The sequence below is a fragment of the Argiope bruennichi genome, chromosome X1 (genome assembly GCF_947563725.1).
Source record: "Argiope bruennichi chromosome X1, qqArgBrue1.1, whole genome shotgun sequence".
In the NCBI taxonomy this organism is placed as follows: Eukaryota; Metazoa; Arthropoda; class Arachnida; order Araneae; family Araneidae; genus Argiope; species Argiope bruennichi.
This window is the reverse complement of record NC_079162.1, coordinates 87,353,668-87,377,286: the sequence shown is the minus strand read 5'-3', so window position 1 is coordinate 87,377,286 and position 23,619 is coordinate 87,353,668. Positions and strand designations below refer to the sequence as shown.

Genomic DNA, 23,619 nt, shown 5'->3' with positions numbered 1-23,619 from the left:
ATCTTGAAGCTCTGAATTCTCTGTTCTTATCAATTTTCGAAATAAAGCAACTTTCCCTGTAGCATTTTATGGATAAATTGTATAGCAGTCAGTTATTCGAAATTCTTAGGTGTCGTTTTGAAGGTTTTTAACCTAATTGTTGTGAACTTTTTCTGCTATTTTTGTTCCTCAGATCGTGATTGCTGATAAATATGACTTGCATACAAAGTTAAATGGCAATGAGTTTAATTTATTTTAGTTATATTATCGACCCATTTTGACAGCAACACTAGGGAAATTCTGGACGAATCTCGTGACTTTGAACCGCAATCAGATGACAAGGAAGACACCTGAGCTGGCACCCTCCTCCAAAATTAAGAGGATTGGTATAGACTAGGCGGATTAAAATGCTGCGCGATTCATGAGCTGGAAGTGGTTTAGTCACTCTTATTGTAATCTTGAAGCTCTGAATTCTCTGTTCTTATCAATTTTCAAAATAAAGCAACTTTCCCGTGTAGCATTTTATGGATAAATTGTATAGCAGTCAGTTATTCGAAATTCTTAAGTGTCGTTTTGAATGTTTTTAACCCAATTGTTGTGAACTTTTTCTGCTATTTTTGTTCCTCAGATCGTGATTGCTGATAAATATGACTTGCATACAAGGTTAAATGGCAATGAGTTTAATTTATTTTAGTTATATTATCGACCCATTTTGACAGCAACACTAGGGAAATTCTGGACGAATCTCGTGACTTTGAACCGCGATCAGATGACAAGGACGACACCTGAGCTGGCATCTTTCTCCAAAGTTAAGAAGATTGGTATAGACTAGGCGGATTAAAATGCTTCGCGATTCATGAGCTGGAAGTGGTTTAGTCACTCTTATTGTAATCTTGAAGCTCTGAATTCTCTGTTCTTATCAATTTTCAAAATAAAGCAACTTTCCCGTGTAGCATTTTATGGATAAATTGTATAGCAGTCAGTTATTCGAAATTCTTAAGTGTCGTTTTGAATGTTTTTAACCCAATTGTTGTGAACTTTTTCTGCTATTTTTGTTCCTCAGATCGTGATTGCTGATAAATATGACTTGCATACAAGGTTAAATGGCAATGAGTTTAATTTATTTTAGTTATATTATCGACCCATTTTGACAGCAACACTAGGGAAATTCTGGACGAATCTCGTGACTTTGAACCGCGATCAGATGACAAGGACGACACCTGAGCTGGCATCTTTCTCCAAAGTTAAGAAGATTGGTATAGACTAGGCGGATTAAAATGCTTCGCGATTCATGAGCTGGAAGTGGTTTAGTCACTCTTATTGTAATCTTGAAGCTCTGAATTCTCTGTTCTTATCAATTTTCGAAATAAAGCAACTTTCCCGTGTAGCATTTTATGGATAAATTGTATAGCAGTCAGTTATTCGAAATTCTTAAGTGTCGTTTTGAATGTTTTTAACCCAATTGTTGTGAACTTTTTCTGCTATTTTTGTTCCTCAGATCGTGATTGCTGATAAATATGACTTGCATACAAGGTTAAATGGCAATGAGTTTAATTTATTTTAGTTATATTATCGACCCATTTTGACAGCAACACTAGGGAAATTCTGGACGAATCTCGTGACTTTGAACCGCGATCAGATGACAAGGACGACACCTGAGCTGGCATCTTTCTCCAAAGTTAAGAAGATTGGTATAGACTAGGCGGATTAAAATGCTTCGCGATTCATGAGCTGGAAGTGGTTTAGTCACTCTTATTGTAATCTTGAAGCTCTGAATTCTCTGTTCTTATCAATTTTCGAAATAAAGCAACTTTCCCGTGTAGCATTTTATGGATAAATTGTATAGCAGTCAGTTATTCGAAATTCTTAGGTGTCGTTTAGAATGTTTTTAGCCTAATTGTTGTGAACTTTTTCTGCTATTTTTGTTCCTCAGGTCGTGATTGTTTATAAATATGACTTGCATATAAGGTTAAATGGTAATGAGTTTAATTTATTTTAGTTATATTATCGACCCATTTTGACAGCAACACTAGGGAAATTCTGGACGAATCTCGTGACTTTGAACCGCGATCAGATGACAAGGACGACACCTGAGCTGGCACCTTTCTCCAAAGTTAAGAAGATTGGTATAGACTAGGCGGATTAAAATGCTTCGCGATTCATGAGCTGGAAGTGGTTTAGTCACTCTTATTGTAATCTTGAAGCTCTGAATTCTCTGTTCTTATCAATTTTCGAAATAAAGCAACTTTCCCGTGTAGCATTTTATGGATAAATTGTATAGCAGTCAGTTATTCGAAATTCTTAGGTGTCGTTTAGAATGTTTTTAGCCTAATTGTTGTGAACTTTTTCTGCTATTTTTGTTCCTCGGGTCGTGATTGTTGATAAATATGACTTGCATATAAGGTTAAATGGTAATGAGTTTAATTTATTTTAGTTATATTATCGACCCATTTTGACAGCAAAACTAGGGAAATTCTGGACGAATCTCGTGACTTTGAACCGCGATCAGATGACAAGGACGACACCTGAGCTGGCACCTTTCTCCAAAGTTAAGAAGATTGGTATAGACTAGGCGGATTAAAATGCTTCGCGATTCATGAGCTGGAAGTGGTTTAGTCACTCTTATTGTAATCTTGAAGCTCTGAATTCTCTGTTCTTATCGATTTTCGAAATGAAGCAACATTCCTGTGCAACAGTTCTTGGATAAACTGTATAGTAGTCGATTATTCGAAATTCTTAGGTGTCTTACTTAATCAGATTGCTGTAATCTTTTATTATGTTCCTCATAGATCGTGATTGCTTTCATATAAGGTAAAATGGCAATAAAAGTCGTATATTTGCAAATCTTAACTGTTTTTAGTTCAGTTCAGTTGTATGAACGTCCCGTTTTCACAATAACACAAGGACTGTTTAGGGAGAACCTCGTGATTTTGAACAGCGGTCAGATGACAAGGATGACATCTGAGCTGGCTCCCCTCACCAAAATTCTGCACCACGCCAACGGAAGGACCGTTGACCCGCAATATAACATGCACTAATCACGCATACACGACGGATATTTAGTGGAATTGGGTTTCGAACTGCAGCTCTTGGGTTCCGAGATCTTGCCACTAAACAACTGCGGTCCCCAACCTGACGACACACAATGTTTTTTATGCTCCTTTCAATAGTTGCGTGCTTTTTTTTCTCAGCTTAAACTCAAAACGTACATTTTGGAGTTGCGACAGTGTTCATCCATTGCGGGCTTACTTTTATCAGCTTAAACTCAAAGAATTTAGAATTGTGACTGTATTCATCTACTGTTTCTGTTGATTGTTTTAGCGTTTGTAGTGCTTATACAGAACGAAGCACAAATAACAACACCACGAAAAATATCTGCGCTTTTCAAAGCAAGTTATTCAGACATTCTATATTTTACTGGTAAATATTGCGAATCGTCGACTTAAACCTTCGATTATCTATAAGGAAAATTTAAATCATAAAGTAACAGGTATTTCGCAAAGAAACATATCGCCTTGTAAAATATGTTACATTAAAATATCTTGCTTTGCTAGGTTGAACTTTGCTTTATATACATTTTAGTGTAATTAACAGGATACATTTATAACTAAATAGGAAATGTCCATTTAGTTTGTTAAATACAAAACAAATAAAATAAAGACACTCTAATTTAGCAACTTTTAGAAGGAGTTCAGATGTCGACAAAGTTAAAAGATCTACTACATTACATGTTTAAATTCGATATAATAGAATAAATATCATGATACATAATTTCTATCATTTTTGGTAGAATTAACCCCTTCACAAAACTGAAGGTCAAAAGGCCAATTTGTCAGTAATTGCTATAGGTTTAATCACCATTTAGAAGGTAATAAAATAAAGAAATGCTAATTTTGTAATTTCTGGAAGGTTTTCTAGTATTTACAAAGTTAAGAAATCTACTAACTCATTTGTTTAAATTCGATATAGTAGGTTAAATATAATTATACACCATTTCTATCAATTTTGGCAAAATCAACTCCTTCACAAAACTGAAGATCAAAGGTCAATGTCAGCAGTTATTATCGGTTTACTCATCATTTAAAAAGTAATAAGAATAACAAATGAAATGGACGCACTTTGGATCTTAAAATAAGAGGTCAGATAAAAGTTAATCTTATACTTGATTGAAACGAGATGATATATTTCATTTTATAACTGGAATTGATATCTACAAAATAGTATCCAGAAAAAAGGATTATCCTAGAAATAAGTACCTAGAATCTTCACTTGATATCCCAATGTAGATAATAATAAAGTTAACAAGGAGATTAGAAATACAATACATGATGACGTACGCCCGCGATCTGGAGAAGCACGATAGTTGTCCCTGATCATGGGAAAACAAGCCTCGAATGGCGGATTGCATGCAAGCGTTAATATCTCCGGCAGTCGATTTTCATATTTATTGAAATTTCTGAAAAGCACGAAATGATATTTCCATGAATAATGTGTACACCTGTTCTACTTCTAATATACAGATTATATCTAAATATTTATTATCTTATTTAAATATGTTCAGAGTCTGTTTGGGATTGAATCACTGACCAAAAACTAAGATTGATTACTTCCTTTCCTTCATAGATTATCTTGTGCATCTATATGCTGTTGAAAATATCAGAAAATAATAGTTTAATCTACAAAAGAATATCTACAAAATCTATTAAAGTTTTTATCTAACCTGCAAAGAGAGATGGTAAAAATGGGTCTGTTGCTTTTCTCCGTAGGTATTTGTGCATAGGTATATTATAAATTCCAATTATTTACTTTTTAAAATTAATCCTAACTACTTAAAATTCAAACTTAAAATATACTTTACTGTCATTTCAAAATTACGTGAGCTTCTAGTTCTTCCCATTTTAATTGTTTTAAACTAATGTGCAGTCAGTTCTCTAGTTTTAATTTCAATCCTATTCGAAATGGGGATTCTCCCATCTGAGCTCATAAAAGTTGCCAACTGTCTTTTTCGTTCTTTCTGATTTAAATCTTCACCGGTGAAGTGAGCATTATTCTAGATTACTCATGGCTCGGACACACTAAAAGTTTTATCTTAAAGACAGTAAGAAACAGCACTTCAATTTAACATAAATTGTTTGCGACTTTTCGTCTGCATTGCATTTTCTTCAAGATGATTATACATTACTTCATTGTTATTTTTTATTATAAATATAATTAAAAGTATCAGGAAATAACATTTCAATCTGCACTTCAAAAAGTATCAGGAAATAACATTTCAATCTGCACTTCAAAAAGTATCAGGAAATAACCTTTCAATCTGCACTTCAAAAAGTATCAGGAAATAACATTTCAATCTACACTTCAAAATGTATCAGGAAATACTAATTTAATCTCGTAAAATTCAAGCACATATCAGTAACAGAGCCTAATAACTTCCTACTTTCAAGTATACTATTGAATGTAATTAGGATATGACGATTAAATCTGCAAAAGATACTTCTCAACCGTGCAAGTTTTTTTTTTAATTTTTAATTTTTGCAGATTGCTAAAGGTTAAAAAATTGTGTCTTTCGATTGTTTCTATTATTAATTCACATATACTCATAATAATAAGCAACGGAATATATTAATTGAGGAAACAAATCAGAGTTCATCATTTCAAAAGTCCATCAATACATTTTTTTGTATATCCTTTCAGGATGTTAAAATAAAAAATTAATAATAAATATGCAAATTAATCTCTTCAGGAACAAATCTGTTAACAATATTATTATTATTTTTATTTATTTATTTATTTATTTTTTTTTTTTTTGCTTGTCTATATTTTATCTGTTTTATATTGGCAACATTTTCGTAAGACAACTAAAAAATCCGAAATCTTTTTTCTGAACCCAAAATTTTTTAATGTTTTCATTAAAAAATTATCAAAGTTTGGCAAAAATAAAAAAGTACTGTACGAACACATATTTGGCAATGTCCTTGGAGAGGCTAAAAAATACATAAAATTTCCCTCAGATCAATAATCTTTAAATTGCTGTTTAATCATCTCCTAAAACCATTTATCAGTTGAAATTTAAAAATATTTCCGGCACAAAATTTATAGAAAAATTTTAAAGTCACTTTTCACTCTAAAAACCGTAAGGCGGGATAATTATTTTGAAAATTACAAATTTACTTTGAAAGTTTCAACAAACTGTAATTTTCTGTCTTACTGCAAAATGTTCTGCATACTTATCCTTCAACTGGCATATGAAACTTTTTTAAATTAATCACTTATTTGAATGTAAAAATTTATTTATAAGTATTTAGTTAAAGATTCATAATTTAATCTCTCATTAGGGTAAGTTGATACTCTACCCCCCTTCAAAAATTCTGAAATTAAAAAAAATATTATAATATCTTTGGTATTGTTCCGACATTTAACAATAATCAAATGATGATTTCCTGCTTAGAAAACTTAAAATTTTAGCATTTTAATTATAATTATTTTCATTTAATTGAGAGCATCTCAGATTACCTCATAATGAGGCAGCTATTTAATTTGATTTACAGAGACAGTTATTTAACTTTCTTAAATTAATGAGACGGTATTTAATTTGTTTAGTCTAATGAAACAGTTGTTTAGATATTTAATTTGCGTTGGTTAATCCTTTTTCACTTGTTTCTATGTGAGTACACATACGAATGTGCATGTGTTTGAAACAATAGAATTTTTTTTTTCAGTTACCATTGTATTTATTATAATACTAAAGCATTATTTTCAAAAACCGCTTATAAGTCCAAGTTGTTACGTTAAGTAAATTTTGTTAAAAAGAATTAAACTTATTTTTTAAAAATTAAGAGAATTTGAAACTAAATTAAACAGAAAAATCTGGTGCTTATTCATTTGTTTTAGAGATATAAAACTCAACTATTCCAAAATCATCATACAAAAATGCTCTCTCTACCTGACTACTTCCAACATGCCATTACGACATAAACCTACAAATTGATTGTTAATTCATCTTTTATAATTTCAATATTTTTTTCAGAATGAAGTTCATAGTAAAAAAATAGTAAATAAGTATGTAAAATCAATTTTTTATTCAAGAATGGAAAGTATAGAATATTCATTCTTATCTACATAACAATACGTACTTTTATTGCAATAATAAAGGAAAACTTTGAAACAAACAACAACTTCTTTTAGTGCTAAATTCTTAGCAAATTTATATTTTATCGTTTGGAAAGTTTTATTTCCCTTTGGAGGTTTAAAAATTCCGGATATCAAATGTATGAATCATTCTTTCTGCTAGACAAAATTATTTATTATATTAAGAAAAAGACGATGAATAAATTCGTTTCTTATTCAAGAGAGGAACATGTAGAATATTCATTCTTATCTAAATAGTAATCCTTAATTTTTAACACGTTAATATTGTTATAAAAGAAAAGCATTAAAAACGCAACTTTATTTTCCGATTTAAATTTCAGTAAATTTATATTTTATCGTTTGACTACTTTTATTTCTCTTTGGAGACTAAAAACCGAATTTCCACAAATGAATCATTCTTTCTGCCAAAAAAAATTTATTTATTATACTAAGGGAAACTAATGGAAAATATAAAAATAAATGGGTTCACTGTTATTCTCAGTTGGAATATTCCAAATGTTTAAATGTAGAGCGCACAATTTTCCATTTTGAAATTTGTTATTGTAATAACTCAGCGTTTATTTTTAATGCAGGTGACTATAATTTATTATTATTTCTTCTAAGTTTCTTTGAACGTCAGAATACAGGAAATAAATTTGGCAACATTTTATATTATTCTAATAACAATTCGTCGACGTTCTCATCCATAAGGTATGAAGCATCTAAATGGCAGATGGAAACGAATTCCACATTCAGTTCTTAGAAGACAGTTACATTAATAAAAAAATATTACATTTAAACAATAAACAATAGAAAATTATACATAATACAGCACAATTAGTAATAAACATTGAAAATCACAGACATGCGAGAAACATCTGTTGCTCAAAAAATAAACAAAAACCAGGAACGGAAATATCTCCAGAAAGATAAATAAACTAAAATAAACTACTCCTGAAGTTTTAAATGTGAAAACAAATTTCCATAATTGTAGACAGCTTATACAGCAAAAAAGAATTTTGTTGACTTTTTTTAACTGCACAGATTTATGGGTAATAGCTGGAGATGAGAAATGAAATCTTTTGTGAGACCACAATGAAAAGTAAAATGATCTGCCTCACCAAATACCCCACAAGGATGATTTAGTGAATTTAATAATATGAATCAGAAGAGACAGAGAGGAAAGGAACCATGTTTAATAATAAAGAAAATTAGCGGTCGATTAGTGATTAATGTTTTAGTATTAACCTTGGACAAAAACTCACACGTATCTCAGTCCTAGAGTTATTTCAGTTAGAGATCATATCTTCAAAGCAACGTTTTTTAAGAAGAAAAAATATATAACCTATTCTCAACTACTCTAATACGATTAATGCTCTAACAGCTGTTTTGGAGCGATGACACATCGAGTGTTGCCAATACATGTTTTGGAAATTTTCCTAAACTATATTTTAAAAACACAAAGGAGGTGCTCGGATTTCCCATGTACCCAGTTGGCACGTTTTAAAGAAAAATAAGAAAATTCCATTCAATTTCAAAAGTTTTGAAAAGAAAATTTTGAGAAAAAGTTGTATGTTTTGTTGTAAATTAAGACAAATATTCGATTTTAGAAGCAATCTGATTATATTTAATTTACAAAACTTAATTAAAAACCCTTTAATTCTTCTAAAATTAAAAAAAATGAAAGCCAATGAAAAATATCAGTTAATGATCTATAAAGAGAGCGATTACATTTGTTTGATTACACTTTTAATAATGCATTATATTTCATTATATCTTAATCGGATTTTCATGGCATATGCGAATTTAAATGTGAGCGCAAATGGGAAACTTAAATGAGCCTGGCTAAATTAATTCCGCGTATCAAATTCTGTGTTAATTATTTTGATAAAAGTCGTTTACAATTTCTCATTAAATCATTCTCCTGTATTGTGTTTGTGTTCGACCATTTTTAATTGAAAATTTCAGTATCTTTAACAGGTACCATTTGAACTTAGAGTTTCAGGTGGAAACTCTAAGTAATTTAAGAACATCTGTTACTTATAGAGTGCAAACAGGGAGTAGACTCTGCAAAACTTTCCAGCATATTCCCTAATAAAAGGGTTATCCCTCCTAACTCTCATATAAAAATTGAGGACTAGGACAAGGGCATGAACTTCAAGAGTACTCAAATTTTTATCTTCAAATTTCTGCATATGAACGTCTTCATAGTATAAGTACTTCATAGTATAAGAAAAAAAAAACCGAGTGCATTTTATACAAGTACCTTTTTGTCGACTGACTGAAATTTCAGTACCAGATCAAATAAAATCATTTATCTAAGTTGTTGTATTTTTTATTTATCATGTTCACAGCAAAACAGATAAAATCCTCAGAATGGATTTCCCTCACAATGTGATAGAAATCTGCAAATTTGATGTAAAGACCATATCCAAATTTCATACCTCTAGCACACAGAGTTTTTGGATTACCTTGTCCACAGACAGACAAAGCAACCGACAATCATAATTCTAAAAATGCATTTTTCGGATTCATAAAAATCTGAAACGTGAAAATTCGTCAAACTCTCGAAGTCGAATATTTTTGGCGATAGCAATAATTTTTTTTTCTATACTTCGAATATGAAAAAGTAAAAAAGTATTAACTACATTTGGCAAAAGTGCATTCACAAACAAAATTTTCATAACCCACAATTGGATGACCATGAGTAGTAAGCACACCATATCACTTAGAGTAGTTAAGCACAAGTTTAATACAGTATTGCAAAAGTGCATTCAGACAGTATTTTCGTAAACCAACGTTGGATGATCACGACTCCAATTAAGGTAGTTAAGCATAATTTTATTGCAATATTACATAAGTGCTTTCAGATAATATTTTCGTAACCCAAAACTGGATAATCGCGACTCCTAGTTAAGTAGTTAAGAATGAAAATGCATTCAGACAATATTTCCGTTACGCAAAATTGGATTATCACAGCTGCACTTAAGAGCAGTTAAGCACAATTTTAATACAATATTAGAAAAGTCCATTCAGGCAATATTTCCGTTACTCAAAATTGGATTATCATGACTCAATTTAGGGTAGTTAAGCATAATTTTAAAACAATATTACAAAAGTGCATTCAGACAATATTTTCGTAACCCAAAACTGGATGATCAGAATTGCACTTATGGTAGTTAAGAATAATTTTAATATATTTTAGAATAGGTTAAAGAAGGCATTTCGATAACAGCTACATGCATCGCTCTTACATAAAAAAAAATAAATTCTTCAATTTATATTAGTGTTTCTATAAATTAAACAATTATCAATATTCTAAAAATCCACCAATGTAAATTTTAAAATGCACTTTCAAATCTTTAGAACTCTGCTGTTCTTACCAAAGAAATGCATTCAATTAATTAAGATTAACAATTTGAATTAACTGCCGGAATCATCCGTTCAAAATAAGATTAACACAAAGCAACTTTCTTTAAAATTACATTTAAGTCTTTTTCATTAAAGAGCAGATCTCTGGGGGAATTGTCTTGATTAATCACGTAATACGGCGCAGAAAAAGTAGATAAAAAGAAAGTTGAGCTATCCATCAGCTAACTGGTGGAATAACTACTTTACAGAACATGCTAATAAAAATATACTGATCTACATAAGACAGCATTTTTATATAGTTTATCTTTATTTAATCACTGTTTAATATTCTTTAACAAAGACACTGAATTATGGAAAAAGAAACAATTTAATTCTGTAATTTAAAGAACAGTTTTTAATTCTTTTAAACGCTTTTACGTGATTTGTCATGTTTCATGTTAGTAAGTATAAAAATTCTTATCGAGTTTTCACTCACATTTTCATGTATTAGTATACTGAATGTTTGTACAATTGTTGGTTCAGGATGACAATGGAATATATTAAAAATTTTAGAACTCTTATTTATAAATTAATACATTATGCAAAAGAAATGCTCACAGAGATAGCATCATCTAGAAATTCATTTGAGAAATATGAATTTTTAGATTTCTTAAAATTTCCTACTATGATTTATGAGATGTATTAAAGACTAAAAACTGGAAATTGAAATAATAAAATGTTTTAAACATCGTTTTATTATATCAGCAAAAAGCAAAAAAATATAATTTTTTGATCGAAAATTTAATCTGAGAATAAGAATTTTACTAATGCAAGCTAGAATAATTATTATTTTAGTAGAATATTGAATATATAGACTATGCACAGATAAGAAAATGCATTCTCCGAAATCTAGAAGATAAATTAAATATAATTTTCTTGATTTAATTTTATAGGACTGTTTAAAATATACAATTTTATAGGAAGCCTGGATATTTGATATAGTGGTTTTTACACAGCAATGCAGTGATTGCTTTTGTTTTACGTTGTTTTAAGCCACAACGAATATTATAAGAAAAAAATGACTAAAAGCTAAAAATAATAAATACTAAAAGCTTTTAAAAAGATCCCTTTCATCAGTATTTAGAAAAAAAATAATACTCTTCTCAAAATCTGGAAGTCATGACAAAATTTGTAAAAATGCGAGATATAATTAAAAATAAGAGCAGGCCATGAAGCTATCTATATCTTATCATAAGAAGCAAATATTATAAAAATCAAAATGTCCAATGCGTTCATTACAAAAAAATATTAAAAATTAAACGAATCATTCATAACAAAGTACGATGAGGTTTCAATCAAATATAAGCGTATATGTGTTTAGAGCTACCAATTGCAAAAAAATTATATTGATGTTTTTATATGCCTGATCTGATTAAAATTGTTGTTGTACTCTGTTTTCAACAGAAAATTTATAAAATTTTCATTTAAATTTTAATTCCTGTCTTATAGATAAAATTTTAAATAACATTATATCGAAACTTATAACTGTTCGCTAATTAGAATGATCTTAATTTTCGTCTTACTTAAAAGAAATCTAGATCATTAATTCCCATGAGAATGAAAATACAATATCAAATTCACTCTTCCTTTTTTTTCTACATACAGTAAAGAGCTGTTAATGCATATCTCGATTAAATGTTGCTTCAACACAATCCTAATTCATTCGCTATCATAGTTATGCTTAAGTATTTCGTTTATATGATGCACAGCTTTGTTAAACGTCATTTTCAACTCTCGTTTTGAAACCACTTCCAAGGAGTATGTGAACTATCATATCTTTATCAGGATTTCGGAATGATTTACAATTTATGAATCAGTAGAAAACAGTAGCCAGGTGCTAATTAAAGCGATTATGGTGAAAAAGTTATTTCGTGTTCATTTCCTTTCTAATGAAAAATTTATCAAAATAAATGTTCGAAAAAACATTCAATAAACTTAATTCTATTCATAATGCCATAATTCATACTCAGAGATAATCACCATGTCAAATAATGATTAATTAATTAAACGTCTATCTGCCTGCTATTTGCACTTGATTTGTTGTGATCTTATTTTAAAACCTTAATTTTCCTTAAAATATAATTTTATCACCTTATATAATTTGATCTATTGCACCAAGTTTTACTTATGACAAAAGATTTCGATTCAAAGTTGTATTTTAGCGATTTATATATCTGACGTCAAGAGATACGGTTTCTCTTTACTTTTTTTTATGTATCTAAAAAATACTTCATGACAAACTTCATTTCTTTCTCATTTTCGATCATGAAATATAATTGTCAGGTTTCAAAATCAATTCTTGGTCAGAACGTCCAATATTTTCTATTCCCATCACGTTAATACAATTTAATCAGTTAATTTAGTTTTCTGTCCTCCTCTACAGAAATGTCGATTTCTGTTAAATCAAGGAAGCTTGACAAAATAAACAAGTTTATGTGTAAAACTTTTGTAACTAAAACAACATTACTGAAGTTCATGAATAAGAATAATAAATCTCTAATTATTTGTTAGTTCTACATTTTTGTTCCACTTTTCATCTATAAAAATCTATTAAATAGAAGTGATAAAAAAATTGATTAGCCAAATGCAAATATCTCAGCAACAATTTTAAATATGGCTATAAAAATGCGTAATAAAATCGCAGATATAATCATTTTACGCGTTTGAATCATCTGAAGGAGTTAAAAAGTTGGCAAATAAAGTTTTTTAACAGCTGAAGTTCTTTTTAGAGTTATCTATTTGAAACTTTTATAACATAAATTTCAGAAGAGAACAAGATAGATAAAAGTTAAAACATCTTTAGAAATGAATTTTTGTGCTAAAAAATTTTATTAAACCAGCATGGGGTGATAAATTAAACTGCTTTTTTTAACAGATATCCAAAATTACAAAAGTGTATAAGACAGTACACGAAATGATTTCAGCTGTAAAAAATGAAATATCATAAGGCCTCATAAAATTGATGTAAAACAATTTAAAATAATTCATTTACAACTAGCTGATATATTCGAAGTCTCTTGGAATTAAAATATTCTCATTTTTTGATGTAAAAACTATTTTTTTTTTATGAAATATAATGATACGAAAAATGCTTTTATAGTTTGGAACTTTTTTAGTTAAAATGAGAATATCAATTGAACCAGACGACTTTTTAAAAACCGCCGAGTTCTATAAATTTCTGTATTTTAAAATCGTCTGCTTTAATCATTTATTTAGTAATGGAAAAATTAATAAACATCAAAGGAAAAATTGATTGGAAATGAAACTGGTATCACTAAAGAAAGTACAATTTTAAAATGGCATTAAACATTTTGAATAATCTGCTCTCAAGCTGCTATGGAAAAATGACAAGATTTTGGTGAATTTCTTATTAATTTAATGTTTAATTCACTTTGAAAATGAACGCTATTCCTTCTCTTGTCTTAAATAATGAGAGAAAAAAATTATTGAATCTATTGAATTCTGAATAGATATTAGGAATAAGATGTAGAACATAATTACATATATATAACAGACAAAATTGTTTTTATTTATAACAAGAGGGGAAACGAAGTTCGTTTCCTCTTTTTAAGTAAAAAAAAGAATTCTTTTTTCCAAGAAATTCCACAATTCATATTTTTAAATCAAACTGATTATATATATATATATATATATATATATTGAGCTCAACTTACTTAACTTAGTAAAAACTTCATATTTTATTTTTTTTAAATTCCCTTGCTTAAAAATTATTTTCGTAAAGATAATTTAAAACATGTCTACTTTTACATGCATAAAACCGTATAAATACATTGCTATAAAATGCTATAAAAACAGAATTTTTAATCAAGTGTAACATACTTATAGAGCTAATTTTTAATCGATGTACCGCATCTTTCGTCCTACAATTTTTTTTTATCTAAATATACCATATTTGAAAGAATCAACCCTTTGCCCTCGGCAAAATAATTCGATGCATAATTATTCACCGAATACAAAGACTTATTTATTGCTCCGAAAAATAAATATATCTAATTGCTTTAAGTTGAATTCTCCCGTTTAATTAATTGCATCTTCTTACTACTCTGCAGGTATTTTTAACAACCAAAATTAAATAAATAAATAAAACGTCAAAAGTATGCACCGTCTTGAATGGTGAGTGAGAGTCAACATCCTAGTGCAAAGGGTTAAAACATAATCTTTCATAATAAGTCTATTCATTAAAAAGTACTTACCTCTGTCAAAAGTTGCACAACAGATACCTTGTATCCTTGCCAAAATATGATTCAGGTGTTTCAAGAAAAAGTTTCTTGGATTTGCACGTTTCGCTTTGACTGATTCTTCAAAGCACAAAATTTCAGTTTTATATCTTTTGCAAGAAATGGAATAGATTTCACAAACAATACGCACTCTGACCAGAGTTATTCAAAACTTTAAAACTTTTATAAGCGACATTTTCTTCATATTGATAATTTATACAGTTTTAAATTGTCGATTTATGTGTATAATTCTATAGATGCAGAAAAAAGCAACGAAAACTTTTCATTTTTTATGCATATTGTTTTGCCTACTTTCATCAAAAATTATTCATAATTTTTTTTCAATTGAATATCAGGATTAGAGATAAAAAGAAATATTATACATCTATCGTTTTCAAACACGATACCTTTTTAAAATTCGAAGTATATATCTTTCAAAAACAAATGAAAATTTATCAGAATAAGTACAGATTTCTTTTCTGATTCTGAACAGTTTCTACTTCAAAATACAAACTTGTGCACTTTTCTTGCAGTTTATCTTTCACAGGTGCTGTTTAACGATAAACAAATTGGGTTCAATCACCAAAATTGTCAATAAATCTTTCACGAGAATTTTCTGCACTTTCAGAAACTCAAAAGCTTAGTAACGATCATGGCAAAAACAATAAACAAGTCTACGCAAATCGAAAAATAGATCTTCACAGAAAGTCAAAGAAAAAAAAACTGCAGGAAATATAAACTCCGCAAGTTTATAAAAAAACTCCGTTTCATGCCATCAACTTGCAAGCGGAACGTTGATAAACTTCCCGGTTTTCAACCCGAAACGTGACACGTTCGCCGGTTGAAAAGAACAGTAAGAGCAAGCATCCGCAAGGTTTGGGACTTCGCAAGAGTTTGGAATCCATCGCGCGGTATTTCGAGGTTACAGCTGTTTCGAAGATTTGGAAAGTGATCTTGGCGCATGCGTGATGAGGAGAAGCGCCAAGAAGGTCGCCAAAACCGTAGAAATCTCAAGTGATGCGCCAATCAAAAGTTTCCGCCGGTGAGCTTCAAAAAGTTTTACACGCATCTGTTGCAGAGATGAATGTTCCGCTTTCTCTATTTGCTGCATCAAAAAAGTGCCAAAAAATGGTTACTCAGCATTTAATGAAAGGAATTTACTTTTTCACTGCAAATGACAAAAGAGATAATATATTCTTCTTCTGTTCTCAGAAATATTTTCAGATTTTAATTCACTATGCCTCCTTTTAATCTAATATTGTATTCTTTCAAAAGAAATTAAATGTTTTGTATTATCTTTTTTTTTTCTTACCTCTGAAATTTCTGAAAGAAGTTCACAGTGCGTCCATGTTTTTCATGCGTGACAATTCCGCTGCATTAAACCCGTTTTAGAATACGTTCTTATGGAAAGAAAATGTTACTAAGCAAATTTATTTTTGTTTCAATTTTTCTTGGCTTATTTTGGGGATCAGGATATTTTTCCCCTTTCAAACCGTATGTGAGCTTGCTGTACGGCAAATCTAACCACCTGTTTCAACTGTCCTCGCGTGCATGCGATGTAGAAACGTAAAAAGTAGAGTCAATAACCATTTTTTAGATTGAAAAAAAAATGAGACTTTAACCTAGTAAATCAAATAAAATTACATTAGCTTAGATAATAAAATTTAAACTATGTCACGGTTGTTCAAAGAAAACACTAGAGGGAGATGGTCTACCTAAATCTTTCTTATGTACTCCTACTAAAGGTATTTCTCTCAAAATGTGAACCACTAGTAAGATCATGAACGCCCCAAGTGCTCAGATTTTTATTTTCAGATTCCCATTCATGGCTGGTTTGAACTTCAGTAGTACAGAAAAGAAAATCGAGTATGCAATTTGGAGGCTTTTTTTTCGGTAAATTGAAGAAAAATTTTGACACAGATCTAGAATTTTATGAACAACATCACATACCAAATTTCATTTATTTAAGAAATTGCTTTTAAGAGTTATCGCATTTGCGCGCATACGAAAGCACAGACCGACAAACAGTTAACACTTTGACAAATTTAGTTCAGAATTCGATAAAGATATACACTTTAGATGCTAAAGCTGTGTATCAAATTTATCCCTCTAAATATTTGCGTTCTGTGGTTATTGTTTATACTTGCAGTCGGATAGATAAAAGATAAATTTCCTGTGGGTTAACTTCGTTCAAAATTTAATGGACTTCTATAAATTTTATCTCAAGGCTTCATTCCAAATCTCATATATCTAGATGATTCATCATGTTCACAACAAATTAGGCATAATCCTCAGAATGGATTTTGTTCAAAATTTGGTGGATTTGGTTATATTAACGTCCCGTTTGAAGCAACACTAGGGCTATTTTGGGACGGACCTCGTCATTTTGAACTGCGGTCAGATGACGAGGACGACACCTGGGCTGGCACCCCCCTCTCCACACCACACCACACCACATCAGCGGGAGGGCGTTTGGTCATGACGGATTTAACGTGCGACAGACTCCCTTACACGACGGTTCTTCGGTGGAATCGGGTCTCGAACCTGAAACCCTCCGGTTCCAAAGCCGAGACCTTCCCACCAGGCCACCGCGGCCCCCAAAATTTGATGGAAATATGCAAATTTGGTATGAAGTCCATATACTAAATTTCATCCGCCTATTTCAAAGTGTTTCTGCGTTAACTTGTTCAGAGACAAACAAGCAAAAAGAATGCCAAAAATGTGCGATGTAGAATATTTTTTCGAACTCAGAGTGATCTGAAACGTGGAAATTCGTCAAAATCTCAAGAGTGATGTTTTTTTTTTTTTTTTTTTTTTTTTATGAGTACGATACTCTCCCTATACTTCGTATACGACAAAGTACAAATGAAGACATTGAAGGTCAGAGGGGGTGGTTCCCTCAAAACTTTCTGGCATACTCTCCAATAAAGGGTTTATCCCTTTCAGTCGCATAAAATTTTGAACCTTGAATAAGGCTTCAAATGCTGTTTTGGGCGTTGATGAAAAATAGTTAGAAAATACAGATAATTGGCGTGAATCTAGCATTTTTTCTGAATCTATCGCGAGAATATGCAATTTGAACGCCTTTTTTTGATGGCCGTTTGATACCAAAATTTAGCAAGAAACTACAGTTATAGTCACAAGATAGTGTACTGAATTTCATTCATTTAAGACATTGTGTTTATGAGTGAGTGCGCTTGCATGTTTGTGAAAGTACAGACGGTCAACTGTTTGATGAATTTGGTTCAGAATTTAAAAATTATTTATATCTTAGATACTAAACCTGTGTACCAAATCTTATCTATCTAACTCTTTATGTTTTGGAGTTATCGAGTTCGCTTGTACTCGGACAGCTGGACAGACAAGCTTCTTTTGAATGGATTTCTTTCAAAATTTGATAAAAATCTACAAACAAGTATAATTCCAAAAGTTTTTTTTTTTTTTTTTTTTTTTTTTCGAATTTAAGGAGAGTTAAAATGTGGAGATTTGTAAAAATTTCACATTTGTAGATGATTAAAATGCTTTATCTTTACTTCGTATTCAAGAAATGAAAAATAGATAGAGGTATCATAAAAAAAAGTATATTTGTCGATTTGAGGGACGGATCAAGGAGTTCTTAAACTTGAGGTTCATAACCTCCGGGCATAACAGATGATATGGGTATTGACATAGCATTGGGATTACATAGCATTGTAATCAATCTATCAATCTCACAAGACTATCAATCACATTGATCAACGATCATTGATATCCTTCTCTGTCGATATATTAAAAATTTATATTTACAGAGAGGGAGGAAAAAGAGAATAGAAAAGTCAGGTGTGTTTCAGCAAAATCGATCCAGAGTCATGTCAGTTTAGTTTAGTTATATTAACGTCCCTTTGTTAAAGTAACACTAAGGCTACGATGGGACTGGCCTTGTAATTCTGAACCGCTGTGAAAAGACGAGGGAGACACCAGAACCAGAAATTCCTCTCCAAACTCCCGCACCGCATCAGCGGAAGGAATTTGGCCCTGACGGATTTGACTTGCATCACGGTTGTTCGGTGGAATCGGGTATCGAACTCAGACCCCTCCGCTTGCGATGCCGAGATCATACCATCAAACCGCCGCAGTCATGCCAGAATGATAAAACAAAGATTAGACTTTATACATGGATAGGATGATGCTATGAATACATTCTTCAGTAGCATGGGGTCATATGGTTTCATTTCTTTAATACTGATGTTGTCACTTCTATCCAATCTATCAAAGAATCCTATTGTTAATTTTTTTATGAAACCTGTTAATTTAGTAAGGCTGAGGTCTTTGTGACTGTCGTTATTTCTGACAAATCACGGCTTATTACTAATTTGCCAAGCCGTCACATGTTATCATAACTAAAATATGTCTAAATAGTAATCAAAACGCTTTTCTTCATAATTGCATTGTAATGGATCCTTCGCGTTAAAACATCCAGGCTTGAATTGAATGTCGTCGCAACAGCACGGAATTGGGAAATAAGGATGAGTCCTAATACCCACCACCGACCACGTACAACCCTTCCCGTAGGAAGTAACCCCCGTCGTGGAAATGGAGATATCTGGAGCCGCAGAGTTAATATCTACGCGTAAAGCCAAACACAATATCAGAACCTCCTCGTACTTATAGTTTAGTTGACCCTAGTGGAATACACTTTCAAGCAATATATATATATATATATATATATATATATATATATATATATATATATATATATATATATATATATATATATATATATATAATAATTTGGGGATAATTGACTTCTTGATTTCTTTCTGTGATTAAACAAAAGTTTTTTTTCTCTTTGTTATTTATTAATTTCTTTGAATCTCCTATGATGCTCTTAAATAATGTATAAAAAAAAAGATATTCTTTTTCTGTTAACTTCTTATTAGAGAATTTCGGATAGTTATTTTAATGTTTGAAAAGAGGAATTGCGAATACGAATTCTTATTCCTTACATGCGTCAGATAACTGATAAAAGCTAAATTTGAAATATCTTCAAATTGTTAACAAAGAAAATTTCCTTTTTCTTTAGACTATTATTATTTTTAGCGATGTCAGTCCAACCTTGGCTTGGCAAGGAGTCAAATTAGAATTAATATCTCAAGAATCATAATTTTTTTTGTGTGCGTAATTTAAGTTTTATAATTATCAATTAAATAATTAAATTGCAGCAAACTTTATAATTAAAATGTTTCTCTTTTTAATCTAACTCTCATTTCCAATTTTTTTTCGACTTTTACCGCTTTCAGTTCAGGTATTATTGTCACACAAAAATAGCTAAATCAATAAAGTTTTTTTTTTATTTCGATTTCTTAATTTTATATTATTTTAGCTTTAATTTCGCTGACATTCGTCTTGACACGGACAACATTATGCGGATAGTTATAGTTAAATTAAAAAATATCAAGAATCTGGAATAGTTATGCCTAAATCTTATAGCTATAAACGTGCAATTCTTGTATATATATATATATATATATATATATATATATATATATATAAATTTATTTATTTCGTGTATCTCGGAAAAAGCTCTAATGATTTGAATCTTTTTTTTTTATTTAGATAAGGTTTTGCTTTTTAAGCTTATCTATATAGGTGCCTTTCCTGAAAAAAAGCGATTCTGCACATACAAAATAAATTATTTTTTTAGAACTAACTACTAGAATAAGTATAATTAACTTCCGCTTCGAAGTGTGGGCAATGCATATAGTGACCAGAACAACACGAGCTATGCATGTGTTGCGAGTACTCGGTTCGAGTCGCGCCTTTTGCTTTTTTTTTTTTTTACTTAAGTATTTATATTTAATATTTTTTTTAAGTTTATCTACTATCTATATAGGTGACTTTTCTGAAAAAACGCGATTTTACACACAATTTTTTTTATAACTGACTATTAGAGCCTTTTTCTGTCTGCTATCAGGCTGACGATATCGTATAGCGCCATCTCGGACCCGATTTCAAATGGTAAAACTGAGTGCAAGTTCAAAATATAAATAATGATAGATAAATTGTAAAATGAATACAGCATTATAGCAAATTGTTTCGAACAAAATGTTAAACTAAAGGCATGCGTGATTTTTTTTATTTATTTAAATGACCAGTTCATATGTAGTTAAGATTGAAAAATATTCATTTGTAATCAGTATGTGTTTCGTATCTAAACATTTTCGCCAAAAAAAATACAATTTTACGAAAAAAAAAAAAAAACTGCCGAGCGAAGCTTGGTTTTTTCCCCCGAAAGTTGTTAATGAAGTTTTGTTATAGTCATTTAAATATCGCCATAATCCAATCCATTCTAATGTATGAACAAAATCTTTAAAAGAGCAGATGGATTTTATTTTCAGCAGAATAACATATTTTTCAGTTGAGCTAAATCAGATACCCCTCTTTCTAGAAGCTGAAATGAGACGATGACGTCACCGACAGACTGTGGAATGTCACAAAACTTCTAATGTGACACCACAGAGTCATTTTTGTTATATTTCGTCAAGTGTAGAGTTTCTTCCGCTTTTTTTCAATTCCCCCGAGGAATTCTAAGTAATTCTAGTAGAACAATTTCTCCCCTTTATTGGAACACTCGGCAAAACATACCGAATTTATCTGACGAAAAAGTGATTCTGATAAACAAAAAATCGGATGTAATTAAAAGCAGGACGGGTAAAATTGAGCCAGATTTTAACCCTTTCGCTGTCCTCCCCTATCGGCGAAAATTTCTATTTTCCGCCGCATTAGAACAAACAAAAATAAAACTTCAAATAAGTAAACATTTACAAAGCGTTTTGAACGTTTAAAAATTTTTAAATGTAGAAGAACGTTTGAAGCGCGTTACGGCCGCCCTATAGAAATTTCACTTGAAAGCGCTAGACGCGTTACGGCCGATGAAGAGGTTAATAATAATGCCTTTAAAAAAACATTTTTGGTAGAGTACAAAACGGATGTCTTTCTCGTATATCTAGTATAGAAAAAGTATTGCACTTGTCAAAAAATGTGAACACGGGATTTTGATGAATTTCCACTTTATACATCTTTCTGAGTTATAGAAAATCACATGGAGAAAGGTCTGTCTTTATGTATGTATATGAAACACTTTAAGCTATATGGATGAAATCTGTTATACGATCTGGATTTACACCAAATTTGAAGGTTTCTATCAAATATTAATCAAAATCCGTTTAGAGGAAGTCTGTCTGGCTGGCTGTTCGAATATAACCACGATAACTACAAAACGAAAAGAGCTGGGTAAATAAAATTTGGTATACACAGATTTATCATCTGTGGTGGAATAGTAAACCGTGATTGCTTACATCGGATAACAGAGGAAGAAAAAAAGGGTAAATTCTTTATGTAAAGCATCCTGATTTGCATATCACAAATAACATCTTTTTTGATATGCTGTATTTCAAAATTAATAGGGAAGTTATATAATTAACAAATTAATCATTTTCCTATCTTTATAAAAAGAAATCTAAAGACAGTGTTAAAAGGAACTTAAAAGGGATGGCGGCCATTTTTTTACTTAAAGTTCTTGATAGTAAGTTTTCCTGCATATGGATGCTTTTTAGCTGCTATATCAGATTTTTCCATGAAACGTGTCTCACACATACTTCAGACTTTCTCTTGCTTTTAGTTGACATAATAAAGCAATCATGCAGAAAACAAGAATTAAGCTTTGATTGAATGAAATACGATAACATGCACTAAAAATTAACGGATTAACAATGACATTAACTATCACAACACCACAATCTGGCTACTGCAACCAGCCGGAAGACCCACAGAAAAATCTGAATGACAGGACAGCCGCAACAGCAGCATTGGCGGAAACTGTGGTTGAATCCTAAGGGTCATCACCGGTCAACCCTTCCCTAAGGAAGTACGTCCCGTCATCGATGGGAGGAGCTAGACTTCCACCTTTTTGTGTACCCACCAGGGTGGCGAGAACCAACCACCATGCTGGAAGCTTCTCGTCCTCAATTACATCCTGCCCCCCCCGGTGAGACAATTACATCGGATAACAGAAAAAGAAAGAGAGGGTAAATTTTTTTATGTAAAATATCCCTTACTGCATATCAAAAATAACATATTTTATGATATACTGTATTGCAAAATAAAAAGAACTAATATAATAACTTTATATAACTAATAAATTAACCATTTCTCCTATGTTTATAAAAACAAAAAGAAAAACATTGCTAAAATGAGCGTATAAAGGGCAAAAACCATTTTTTATTTTTTTTTATTAAATCTTGATAGTAAATTTTCCTTCATATTGATGCTTCTTAGCTACTATATCACAACATTCCATGAGAAATGCCTCACCCATACTTGCTTTTATTTGCCATTATAAAGCAATCATGCAAAAAGCATGGATAAAGCATAGATTGAATAAAACATGATAACATGCACACAAAAATAACAAAATAACAATGACTTTAACTATCACAACAATCTATTTGATTCCGAATATCAATTAAAATAGTCTTACAAGTACAACTGCTCCGTCTGTCCTTGATGTCCAACAAAAAGAGAAGCAAGCAAAGTCTAACAACAAGGACAAACAACTGTGTGCATTTTTCCAACCCCAGATACCTCATGAATTCTAACTCGTTGCTCATTAAGATGAAACGGCGGATAATTTAATGCTAGATAGCGAGACTGCAGTAAAAGTTAAATTTTTTGATAAGGATAATTTCTTTCTTTTAATTTCATCCATAAATTCAGGAGCTTCATTGGAATTCCGAACAACCTCAGGAGTAAACAATTTCTTTGTTACAGGCTTCATGCTTGTATTTTCTCTCTCTCTCTCTCTCTCTTTCGAAATTTCATGATA

At 30.8% G+C, this 23,619-nt stretch overlaps 1 protein-coding gene across 2 annotated transcripts in view; it reads right to left on the bottom strand.

Moving 5' to 3' along the window:
* LOC129958396 (delta-sarcoglycan-like) overlaps window positions 1-15,660 on the bottom strand; it is a 406,890-nt gene extending 391,230 nt beyond the window's left edge. For both annotated transcript variants that reach the window (XM_056070868.1, XM_056070867.1), the window contains exon 1: window positions 14,733-15,660. The gene's annotated coding sequence lies outside the window, so the exon portion shown is untranslated. The remainder of the gene's footprint in view (window positions 1-14,732) is intronic.
* Window positions 15,661-23,619: the final 7,959 nt, after the last annotated feature.